General features: G+C 38.2%; 1 long non-coding RNA gene across 1 annotated transcript in view; it reads left to right on the top strand.

The window, feature by feature from the left end:
• LOC139437116 (uncharacterized) overlaps positions 1 to 11484 on the top strand; it is a 44921-nt gene extending 33437 nt beyond the window's left edge. The window contains exon 3 of the long non-coding RNA XR_011646721.1: positions 7352 to 11484. This is a non-coding gene — a long non-coding RNA (uncharacterized lncRNA). The remainder of the gene's footprint in view (positions 1 to 7351) is intronic.
• The last annotated feature ends 1176 nt before the right edge of the window (positions 11485 to 12660 follow it).

Below are 12660 nucleotides of genomic sequence, written 5' to 3'. Positions count from 1 at the left end.
CTTAAGTGAATTTCATTTTGAACACCTCCATTTTCTGTATCTCACAGTTTTTTTGCCTCATCCTGTCTTTTCATGTACTGCATATTATTATTATTTTGGGGCATTATATATGAAAATTGTAGAAGAAATTGAATATACAAAAAAATTATTAGCCATTATCTCCTTAATCATTGGTTCTGTCACATTCTCTCTTTCCTCTCTATGGTATTTTACTGTTTCCCTTTTATACTTATGGACTTTAATGTATTTTCCATAGTTAAGTTTGTTTTAATTCTGCATATGTTCTTCTGATTTATCTCTCTCCTCTGCTGCTATTACATGGTGTTATAAGCAACAAGTGAGTGCTTAATTTCAGTTATTTTATTTTCCAATTGTAGAAAGTTCATTTGCTAATTTTGTTGAATTTTCTGCTCTGTGCCAACATTCTCAATCATTACTTTAATTTCCTTGAATATTTTAAACATGATTATATTAAACCTGTCTCTAAAAACTTCACTATCTTCCACCCCCAATAGGTCTCTTTTTTTCTTGATTTTTATTGCATGGTATCATTTTCCTGTACAGTTGATTTTGTGTGTACATGTACTGGTTGCTGAGCAGGAAATATTTAAGAGACAAAGTGATAAATAGAATACTGTTTTCTTCTTGTTTGGATGATGCACTTTTACTCCTTTAAATCATTTCATGTAGCCTAATTGGATTGAGAACTTTGAAACAGGACTCAGGCCCTAGAAGCACAGGTGTATATTTGGTTATGGATTATTCTTAGGGTAAAGTCATTTTGGGCTCAAACTTAAGGTCTAAACCTTAAAAGTCAGTGTTTTTTCCACAAGCTCTCTGTATCTCTTCAAATGCTTACCTAGATTCTCTGCACCTCCAATCCCACTTTCTGAACAGTCAGATGCTTGGCAAAAATCTTCCATTTCCTGATATACTTTTCTCAGTGTACTTGTAACCCCAAATCTTTATTCCATTTGTTTCCAATGGAATTATTTGCACTGAGGTCCTCAAGAGTGTTTTTATTTTTTATTTTGTCCAATTTCTCTGTTAGAAATGGAACACTTGTCTCCACCATCTAAATAACCATTGTTGGAAGGACATTTACTCAGCATCATTTTTTTTTCTAGTACATTGGCTACGACTTTCCTGAGTCTCTTGACTAGCCATTCTCATCCTTCCTGTTCCCTGCTCTATATTTCAGTGCCTTCTGACATCTCATTGTCTGTATCAATATTCTCAGCCAATGTGTTCTGCTTTAACACACTCATTTTAACATTATATCTAATATGATTCCAACTGGTACCTCTGTTGTAGACATCAAGAGAGGTTCAATAATTGTGTATGGAAAGGCCAGGACTCAGTAATAATTTTGGGAAGGAAAAAAGAATTTATTTATGACTGGCCAGGCTTGGGAACTTTCTGTTCAAAACCTGAGCCCCAAATAAGATTTTCAAGTTCTTTTTATACAGAGGAAGAGTTAAATGGTCCTTTGTTTCAGTGCTCAATAAGCTTGAATTAAAACATATCCCCCACATTCTAGGTAAGCTTTTAGCATGGACTTCATAGATTCTAGATCAGCTTTTTAGCATGAACTTCACACATTTCATGTAAGCTTTTAACATATTTGGTTTGCATTTTTCCTGAATATTTAAAGTTTTTAGAGTTTACATTGCTTAATTGTTTTTCTGGGACTGGAGTTGTTGCCATGGTTACCAAGGGCTGGGCTGCAGCTCTCATCGTCCGACACATACAGCTCAGGTTATCTATGAAGAGACAAACAGCCCAATCCATAGCCTATATCATTCCCCACTTTATGCCAACTTAACTTGCTAAACTTTTGCATAATTATCATTGGAGTTATGAGGTGGGTGGCTGTTTGTTGTTTTGATTGATTACCCCACGTACTAATTTCTCAGGGAGGGCCTAAAGGCACAGTTCCTGGGTAACATCTGGGGCTTATCCTGTTTCTAGAAGAAGTTCTTATCCTGGACAGTAGAGTCCTGGGGTGGGGCTACCCTAGCAGTTATCCTGGGGGTTACTGGTGCTTACATGGATTTCTTGCCAGGTTCCAGATCCATCTATTAATTTTATTTTACCCTTAGAGAGTTTACACCTTTAATTTTAAAGGGGTGCTGAAGGGAGATGATCTTTTTTCTGTACCTCCTTCCTTGTGGTCCTTATCTAACAAGGTGTAAAAACTTTATTTATTTTGACTGGAAGAAAATGTATCTGGCATTCTGTATGAAGCTGGATGAAGTTTTCATATGGCTAATAAGATATCCATTCTGAAAGAAACAAATTTAATTACAATTTTGTAATACCTGTTCATTGAAAGAGGACACTGGATTACAAAGATAGATGCCTGCAAAGACAGCACTTTTTAAAAAGTTGGTGGAGAGCACTATCTATCTATATATGTCTATATATAAAGTTTTTTATGTTCAGAGAGATATTGTAATAGATAACAGTATTAGGTACTTAGCTTTGTTTTAAAGATGCAGTTCAGGCTGTTTAATGATTGGCACTTATGTGCTTTGTCGGGTGTTCCTGGTGAACTGGCACCTTCTTGGGCAGTTGGTTTCATTCAGGGTTAGTGCACCAAGTTGGAAATTTTTTTAACTCTGGAAGTGATCATAACTGCAGAATAAAGTTTTTTACATATTGGTTTTAACTGAATAATTTCTGATAATTTTGACTGTTTAATAGGTGACCCACTGCTAGTAGGCAAACCTTGTTTTGCTACATAGTAGAGTATTATAGAGTAGTAGAGTAGTAGGGTGGCTGAACCTGGTATTAATTAACCAATTACCTGTAAGCCACCAGTGGCCCCATTGTTTTTCGCTAAGATGGCTTTTTATTTTATAGACATGTTTATTAACTATTTAGAAAATGAAGTTTACCAGGAATTTAACATGTTTAATGTACTTTTGTACATGATTTAGAATAGAAAAGATAACATTATAATTATTAGGCATATATTTAGAACAGAATAAAGGTACAGCACTTAATATTAATTAGTGTATTACTTAATGCATAAGGATTCTGAGTTGCAATTAATAGTTTTAAGTTTCAGGCTTGTAATACTTTACATGTTATCTCTCCATGGGAGCAGGTCATAATGCCAATTTGTATTTAAGTTTTACTTACAGTACTCTGGTGATTATGGCTCCACTTGGTATGTTCTTTATACAGTGAGCAAGCCGCAGCATCATTGATCCTAGAGAGAAGTTAAAAAGGTAGTTTCCAGTACATCACCGGTCTGGTGCATAGTGCTCTTTGGCACTATGGAGCAGTGCCAGTCTGGAGGCAACATCCATTGTACATTTGGCTGTACCAAGCCATCATTGGCTGCTACAGGAGTTTGAAATTGCAACATAGTTTCCGTCAACTTCAGGAGCACAACCAGAGGCATGATGTAGTAGCTGTTTTATTGTTTGAGGGGTCAGTGATGAGCCTAGCCAATAACACATATGGAGAGGCAACCTGTAATGTATTTAAGGCCTGGTTTGAATGCACAAGAGAATTTGACAATGCCGAGGTTTATCTCTTGATTTTTACATAAATTTTAAACATTTCCAGTGCAATGTGTTACATATCAAATGACTTTGATTACTTCTACAATTCTACCATGAAGACATTAGCAGGTGTTTTACTTTAGCAGTAGAGGCAAAACTATTTTTTTCATTTTTAAAATGAAAACTGAAGTTTCCCAATGGAATCAAGGTAACTTTTCATTACCATCACTTGAATAAGTACATTGAGGTGACTTTCAGACAGGTTTCATTGCTATGAAGTTACTTTTTGCTATTAATATCAATCTAGGTTTCCAGTTGGAAGATACTTTTACAAACTCTTTATATAATTGACCACAACCACAGACTGGCTAATTTACCTTAGATTACCATTAGTGACCAATGGAATTTACTTTGCAAATTTAGGAGAGAACAGTTCTATATGTAATTTAATTTCATTAAATGTGAGCTTACAGTTTTTATTATTTTAAAGATTTAACACATAAAATGTGAACTTATCAACCTGGTATTTTAGAAACCCAAGAGATAATACTTAAGCTAAACAAGTTGAAATTGTTATTGATTAAACAAAGAATGCCATTTTCCTTTTTTACAGGGGCTTAAAACCTTTGTTTTTGATCATTTTAAAACTGAATAATTTTTAAAGCATACTAACTTTTAGGCTCTGGAATATAAAGCAATTGTTTAACCTGTTTTAATTATAATTTAATGAGGGTTTCATAGCTTTTCAACAGTTTTTATATTTAGATTTTACATGACTTTTTATACCATTTAGCTTAATTTGGGTTTTAGAAATATATATTACTTATATAACTGCATATTTAACTTTGACAATTTGAGCAAATAGGCAGACATGAATAGTTTGATACAGAAACACCATTTAGTTATTTAAAACTTTTTTTTGCTGATTAATTTAAAGTATAGTACCCTTACTGGTTTTCCTGGTTATATTGCTGTTTGGAGGGAACCTGGTGAGCATTTGGGCTTCTGTTTAGAATGGAAAGAAACTGGGTAGCTTTTACTCTTATTTTTCTCTGAGACAGCCTGAGCAATGGGGGCTGCTTAGTAAGGCCTGGTACACTGGGAAGAGTATTGCTTACTCATGGAAAACCTGACAACAGTTATTTTTTATTCCTAGTGGAAATGGCTAATTAGAATTAATTTATATTATTTTAAAGGTCACGGAAAAGACAGCTTTTCCTTTAAAAGGGTAAAGAGGAAATGAAAAGACCAAAAAAATTGAGAATGGCACAAAAGTGATATGCATAAATCCCTTTCTTTTTAATTTAACTGTAGGTTTTTAAAGTTTAATGCAGTTTATAATTCCCATCAGAATAGTTGAAGACCAGGGGTGAAATTAGTTATAAAATAACTATAGGATAAGCTTAAGTAATAACTACCACCATCACAGTAAGCATTAGATAAATCCAAAGTAGCCATAAATAGAGGCAAATTAATTTATCATCATTACAATAGCCAAAATCCAGGCCACATTTACTCTGTTGTAATACTTTTAGTTATAAATTTATATATATATATAAAGGTGCTTACATAATGATTTTAATTCTTAGTTACAGTTCTTAGCATGTTTTTACTTTCAGATGAATTGGATACCTGTATTAATTAAGTTATAATAACCTTATTAGTATCAATCCTGTGAGGCTTCTCTGTATTTTTAGTAACTGAACGAATTTATTTGTGAGCCATGTGTTCAATTCACCAACAAGACAGAACTGGCATTTAAAGATTCATTTTTAAGTTACCTTTACCATGATTTTTTAGGCACAAGTAAACTGGCAAAAGCCAAATACAGGTTTTAAAATTGAACACAAAGTTAAGCACAGATTAAAACAGAAGAATTCCATATCTTTAGCATCTCCAGGGCATTGGGAAATAGGCTGATTAAATTTAGCATGATGTTGTGGAGTCCAGTTGGGATTTGGTTTTGGTTTTGGTTTTCCATAGTTTTATGACCTTTACAGCTAATTCTCAGTCAAACCATTAAAAGGGCTATCAAGTGATTAGATAGTAATGTGGCTTACGAATAGAAGGCATGGACTCACTGGAAAAGGGTAAGCCACTTCCCCCTTTCCCACTACTCTGCTTCTACTATGCATCCTCCTAAAGGAAGGAGGGGAGAGAAGGTGATAGTAGCAAGTTCCAGGCTGCTAAAATGGCCTGAAAAGAAGTTTTCAGGCTTACTGTCTTCCCAGGGAACCCCCACCCTGGCAGGGCCATGATTTAAGTTACTGGTTTCACCAGCTACCCTGACTGGGGCTGGTTTCAATAACGGGTGTGCAGCACAGACACAGACAATCCCCAAGCCCCAGCAAGTGCGACAGACCCAGAGAAGAGACAGCAGAGCATGCACAAACATTCAGACTCCATGGTTTTGCCTTATAAATTATAATCATTTCACTCCTTTGCTAATGCCAAGGAAGGGCTCCAGCTTAACCAAATTCACCACTTTACATAATTACACAATTTAACACTAGCACTGAACAGACACAGACAGATGCACAAAGTCTGTTAATCTGGCTCACAATTTCTATTTTCTGGACACGGTGCCCCTGCAATCATTACAAACCTTAGAAAGAGAGAACTTTCAATATTAAAATTTGACCAGGATCTTTTGTTTACCTTGGCTGTTTATAAATTATGCTCATTTGCAATTGAGCATCAAAACAAAGACTCTCGCTAAAACTTTTTCATGGTTTAAACTTACACCCAGATCAAGCTTTACTACAAAAGCCAATCCATTTTCCCATAACCAAGTTTCTCAAAATCCAGACCAATCTCCAGAGTGCCAGGACCCAACCTATCAACATCCCTTCCCACCACAATCAAGCCTTCACTACCTCAGTGGAGGCAAGAGCAGACCAGATGCTAACCCTCAGTTAGCCAAATCCAACAAGAGGCTTTTTCCCTTTTCTTTCCTTTCAGACCTTGAGAGAATGGCTTCTCCCCAAATTTCTGGAGGTACTGGGGTTCTCTTGGAAGTTGATCAGACTTCCCTTTCTAACATTTAAAGTTAGGTTTTCCTGACACTATGCTCCCCAGGGGAGTCTTACCTTTTTCCGTGTTTGGAGTTTTGTTCATTCCCAGAATTTTTTCCAGACCTTCCATTGCCCCCAATTTTCATTGGGAGGATTCTGGCAGAACCCACATCTTTTTCTGGATGAAACATGGTCCAGGGGTGCCCAGATTTGGGGTTCACCAGAATCCTCTTGGCTTCCTTGGGGATCTGGAATGGGTATTGAAATGCTACCTTCTCTGGCCTTCATTTGCAAATCCCAGACAAGCCCCCAAATGTTGTAGACATCCAGAGAGGTTCAATAATTGTGTATGGAAAGGCCAGGATTCAGTAATAATTTGGGGAAGGAAAAAAGAATTTATTTATGACTAGCCAGGCTCAGGAGCTTTCTGTTCAAAACCTGGGCCCCAAATAAGATTTTTGAGTTCTTTTTATACAGAGGAAGAGTTATTTCAGTGCTCAATAAGCTTGAATTAACACATAACCCCACATTCTAGGTAAGCTTTTAGCATGAACTTCATACATTCCATATAAGCTTTTAACACATTTGGTTTGCATTTTCCCTGAATATTTAAAGTTTATAGAGTTTACATTGCTTAATTGTTTTTCTAGGACTGGAGTTGTTGCCATGGTTACCAAGGGCAGGGCTGTAGCTCTCGCCGTCTGACATACAGCTCAGGTTATCTACGAAGAGATGAACAGCCCCACCCTTAGCCTGTATCACCTTGAATTCCTGTCTTGATTTCCCAACATTTCTCACAATATCCTTTTTTTCTTTTTGCAGAGAAATATAATTTTAGGAGAGATCTGAGAACAATGGCAGTCTCCACTTTAGGTTCTGATACTCCTTCTAGAAGCAAGACATCATGACCAGAGGGGATGGACGGAGGATTTGAAGACCCAGTAGCCTTCACCTTCCAAGGCAGAGGAGAGGAAGGCATTGCCCAGTACCTCAGAAGTAAGGTAAAGAGTCCTTCTTCTGGAGCCTGCAGTCGGTACAGGTGTAGAGGACGGTCTGCCCTTCATCCGCTGAGCCGTCTGTCTGCTGTGCTGTGCCATTCCTGCAGGACCACGTCGCAGGCAGCGCCTGTCCATCGCAGGCCCCTGTAACTCGGGCTCTGGCTCCACCGCCACAGGCACGGCTGCTCTCAATTTGTGGAACGCGAAAGAGGTCTTCACCATACTCCTTTCAAAGTCCCGCACATTGACGGAGAGGGCGCAGCGCGTGCAGATGACTGAATCCCGAGCCCCGGGCAGGCAGGACCTGCCGCAGTCTGGGCAAGAGTCTCGGTCCCACTGGAGGCTGAGCAGGTCTCAGCGACGTCCACGGCGGAAGAGTGGGCGAGGGTGGGCAAGGGCCAACAAAGTATCAACAGAAGAGGGGGTTTCTTAACACCAGCCTCACCACTAGGTGCCCTTCCCAGCCTGTCCCGGTCCGAGGCAAAAGAGACTTGCACCTGCTCTGCGCCTGCACCCTCGCCGCAGTGCCGAGGACCTTCAGGGGCGACGAGCCCCACCCGGGCTAGAGCACCGCCTTCCCCAAGTGCAGTGCGACCCGGAGCCCCACGCTATCCCTTTAATTGGAAGGAAGCGTTTTTTTGGAAATGTAATTCATTCTCAAAGTCCTTCAAATTATTTCTCATGAAATGAAACGAAATCAGAGGTTAATAGAGACTTCATGAGCATGTGTGTTTCATCTGCTTTTCAGCAACCACAACCTGGCCTCTTTCTTCTTTCCTTCTTTCCACCTTGCTTTCATTTATTTGTGAAATAACAAATTCATTTATTACTTAGGCTTATTACATGTGCTCCCTTTCTGCTTGAAAAAATTCTCCCCTAATTACCTGCATTCTCATTTTCTCTAAGTTTCCACTCAACTATTTTTTTATCTCAGAGAAACTTTCCTTGACTATTTTATCAATATTGGTATTTTTGGTTATTCTTTATTTTATTCTGCCTTATTTTATTTTGTAGAACTTACCATACTATGGTATTATAATGATGATAATGCATTTATGAGATTTATTTGTGGCTGAGAGTGTAACACTCATGAGTTTGCTGATTGTTCTGATTACTTTACCCATAGTCCCTAAACCTAAAATACAGCACTTTAGATTCTCAAAATCCTGTGCTGAATTTGTTTATACTAAATATTTCATATCAGAGATATAGTAGAATGTCTGTCCAATATATACACATTTGACACCACTTGCCTCTATATTATCAGAATAAAAATGATATTTTCTAATGGTGTGAAGTGCAATGACACAACTTTGAAAGCCATAGCTTAATTCACTTTTTCCCCTCAAATTTCAGTTAATAAATGTGTAATTATTAAAATATATACAATGGTACAACAACAAAAAGAATATTCACAATAGTTCTACAGTAGAATACCAGTAAGTCGACTCTAACCCATATTTTATTCCTTCATCCTGTACACCCTCAGATGGTGATATTCATTCTACCTCTAAATCAAGAGGGAGCTTAGATTCCACAGGGCTGATGGATGGAATTCCCTTGCTTGCAGTTGTAGACTCTCAGTTCCCTGGTATGGTGGTTGACCATCACCACTTCCCTGTTAGCTGACATGTGCATGTCTAACAAACAGGAGTAGGTGCTGCAACTCCAGTGAGGCTCAGGGCCCAGCTGGCACATAGTCCAGAGATTAAAGTCTCCCAAGCTTACACCAACCCCAGTGCCAAACACATGTTCAGTAAAAGTGACAGAAGAGGCATGTGTAGAGAGGTCACATCTGAGTCCCACTCCATCACACTAAGGAGCACAAATTCCAAAGTAGGGCCCACTGGCACGACACTGTACTCCAGAGCCTTCTTTCATGATCATAGGACCTCGGTGTCTCTGTAGCCCTCAGGAGCACCATTACCTGGGATTGTATCTACTTTGGTTGTCTCACATCAGCAAAATTATTTCTTTATCTAGATTAGAGGAGAAGAGATGAGAGGAGGGCAGAGGAGAGGAGGAGGGGAGAAGATGGAAGGGAAAGGGAAAGGAGAGAGGAAAGAGAAGAGAAGAGATTTATTAAATCTTTTGGCATATTTCAATTATAATGTCATCAATGAGTGTTGTTGCAGGATGGATCAATGGAATTATCTACTTATTGCTATTTTAAAATCTATATCTCTAAGTCCTCCCAGTGAAAGTCTTATTTCACTGTCATTTTACTCTTGAATTTTAAACACCTCCATTTTTTTCCTTTTATGATTGATGAATTTATAATTTGTATTGAGTTTAATAAAATTCTAAAATATGTTCTCATTAGAAAGGATAGCTTCATGAATTTTTGCAATTCAAGAACACTTGTGTACCTGGCATCCAGATTAAGAAATGTGCTAGAACCTCAGAGGTGCCCTCAGGTCCCATTCTCGTTTATACCACGTTAAAAGGTAACCATTTTCCTGACTTCCATCAGAACATAGTATTTTCACACTTTTGTAATTCATATAAATGAAATTATCTGTGTTGCTTCTTTTTGTCTCATCGCAGAATGTTATGTTTGTGCTATTTATCTATTTTATCGACCATAATTTTATTTAATTTATGCTAATTCCTGCACTTTATTTCATCCTGTGAACGTTATGTATCTTTTGGTAATGAATACCTAAATTTGAGGAATATAAACTGTTGGTGTGGGGGGATTGCTGGGTTATAAACTGAGAATATGTTCAATCTTCGTTGGAACTGCCCCCACATTTCCAAGGTGCTTGCAGAATGTATCCAAACACTTTGCTCTGCAAGGTATTTATTTGTTGTGGCTTTACATCTTAGCCAACAATTGATGTCATAGGTCATGTAAACATTAGCCAGTTTTGTAAGTGGTGATAATGTCTCATAATGGACTTGTTTGCATTTTCTCAGATGCCTGGAAAAGTAGAGCACACTTTTGTATGTTTATGAGCCTCATGTATATCCTCTTTTGTTAATTATGTGTTCAAGCTTTTGGATAATTTTCATTTTGGTCACCTATCATGTTCTCATTTTTTTAGTAAGAGATTTTATACATTCTTCCACATTCTGGATTACCACTTTCCATCTTACTGATGTCTTATGAAGAAAAGGAATTCTTAATTTTGATATAGTTCCATTTATTAATTTTTAGTAATAAAGTTTAATCTGGCTTGTTTACAAAATTCTTACCATTCTAAATCACAATGTAGTTTTATAACTTTTTTCTAAAATATACATTTTTAATTAATTCATCTATTTATTTTTTTACCTACAAGTTTTATGCCTTCAATCTATTTGGAATTGATTTTGGTTAATTGTGTGAGATTGGAACCTGATTTTTTTCATTACAGGCAACCACTTCACAAATTACCATTTATTAAAAAGGCTGGCATTTGACCGCTGCACCACACTGTCTGCTTTTTAAATAAATCAGATGGGTCCATCATTGTGGGAATGCTTTCAAACTCCTTAACCTGTTATGCTAATCAATTCATTTACTCTTGTGCCACTAACATACTCTGTAATAAATAGATCCCACAAGAGTTCTTCATATTCGGTGTGACTTAAGTCTTTCCACTTAGTTTTTCTAATTTAAGCTGATTTTCACCCTTTTTGGACCATTGCTTACAAACTTAGAATTTGTTTGTGAATTACTCACATTAATAAATGGTACAATCTTAAGAGGAATTATATTTAATTTAATATATGGAAAACTTTGGAGTTAATGGAATTTTAACAATTGCTTTCTTTATGATATATGTCACCATTTATTAAGGTTTCTTTAACTTCTTTAAATAATACTTTGTAGTTGCCAATAAGGGTTTTAAAAACATTTTATGACTGTTATTTGATAGCTTCACTGATGTTGTAAATGGTACCTTCTTCAAATTGTATCTTTTATTTGTTTTTAGAATATGGAGATAAAAATGATTTGCTATTGACCTTTCAGCCAATTTGTAATGAGTTATTAAATCTAATAGAGGAGGAGGCAAGATGGTCGCTGAGTGAACTCGCCTTTGCGGTCTGTCCCGGGAAGAGACGGCTGGGCGCGGCTGCAGGTTCTCCAAGGTGGGGCTTTTTCAGGATTTTTGCAAGGCGGAAGTGCCTGGACATCGACTGGGTGGAAAGGTAACGGAGAGGATTGGTCTAGAAGATATAATTTGGGTTCTATTGCCCCAGGTGAGACCCATACACGGGTTCCTCCCTCTTGGGGGTGGGGGGAGCCGCGGTCCTGCCCGGCAGCTCCGCTTTTAGATGGCTCTGAGGTGCTAAGGAGTTCGCGAGTTCTGGGCCGACTGTTGGGTTGATGCAATGGGTCACCTTTGCGGATCGATTTGGGAAGATAGACGGTGTTTTGTTGTGAAGCGGGAGAAACTTTTGATTGCGAACACAAACAGTAGAGCTTCCGCCTGAAGCCCTGCCCCCAAAAGCCCAGCAGCCGATCTCCAACCCAAATAGGCTGTAGGCAATAAAGGGACGTAATTGGAAGGTTGTTTTGGGCTACGGCAAGGGAGGGGGGCACGTCTGGAAGCTGATTGGGGAGTATTTTTCGAAGCTTGGGAATTCCGGTTTTGGAATTTGTTTTCGGCGTCACAGGCCTGGCTTCGGATCGGTACCAGTGAAGTGGCTGCAGTGTAGAGGCGCCCTCTAGTGGCAGTGTTTTGGAATCACAGGGTGGGAGCTGTCCAAAAGCTGAAGTGAGAGATACCCACACTAATGAGCCCTGCTAAGTAAGTGAATTGCAGGGTTCAGTCATAATATAGAGTTTGCGGATCTGACTTCCCCCATAGGGCTGGCACCCAGCTGTGGGGATCCCTGAGGGCTGTGTTACACTGCGGGGCTCCCAGGCTTCCTGTTGACCAGATTGGAGGATGCCAGGTCTGAATTCCCTAAACTGTGGTGGCCCACACTACAGAGACTCACACCTCTTGAGTCCTCAATATCTCAGACTTTCCATCCCTGAATCCCTCTGAGGTCCTTAAATGCCCTAGCCTTCAACATTGGCGTTTTTTCTTTATCGTTTCATTTTGTTTTGTTTTTATTTTCATTTTGACTTATTCTTTACTTTTTTCAATTTCCTGATTGCTAACACCGCATTAACCCCTAGCCTTCTCTCACAGCATA

The sequence above is a fragment of the Dasypus novemcinctus genome, chromosome 21 (assembly GCF_030445035.2).
Source record: "Dasypus novemcinctus isolate mDasNov1 chromosome 21, mDasNov1.1.hap2, whole genome shotgun sequence".
In the NCBI taxonomy this organism is placed as follows: domain Eukaryota; kingdom Metazoa; phylum Chordata; class Mammalia; order Cingulata; family Dasypodidae; genus Dasypus; species Dasypus novemcinctus.
The sequence above is the reverse complement of the archived record's forward strand: the minus strand, read 5'-3'. Positions and strand labels throughout refer to the sequence as shown.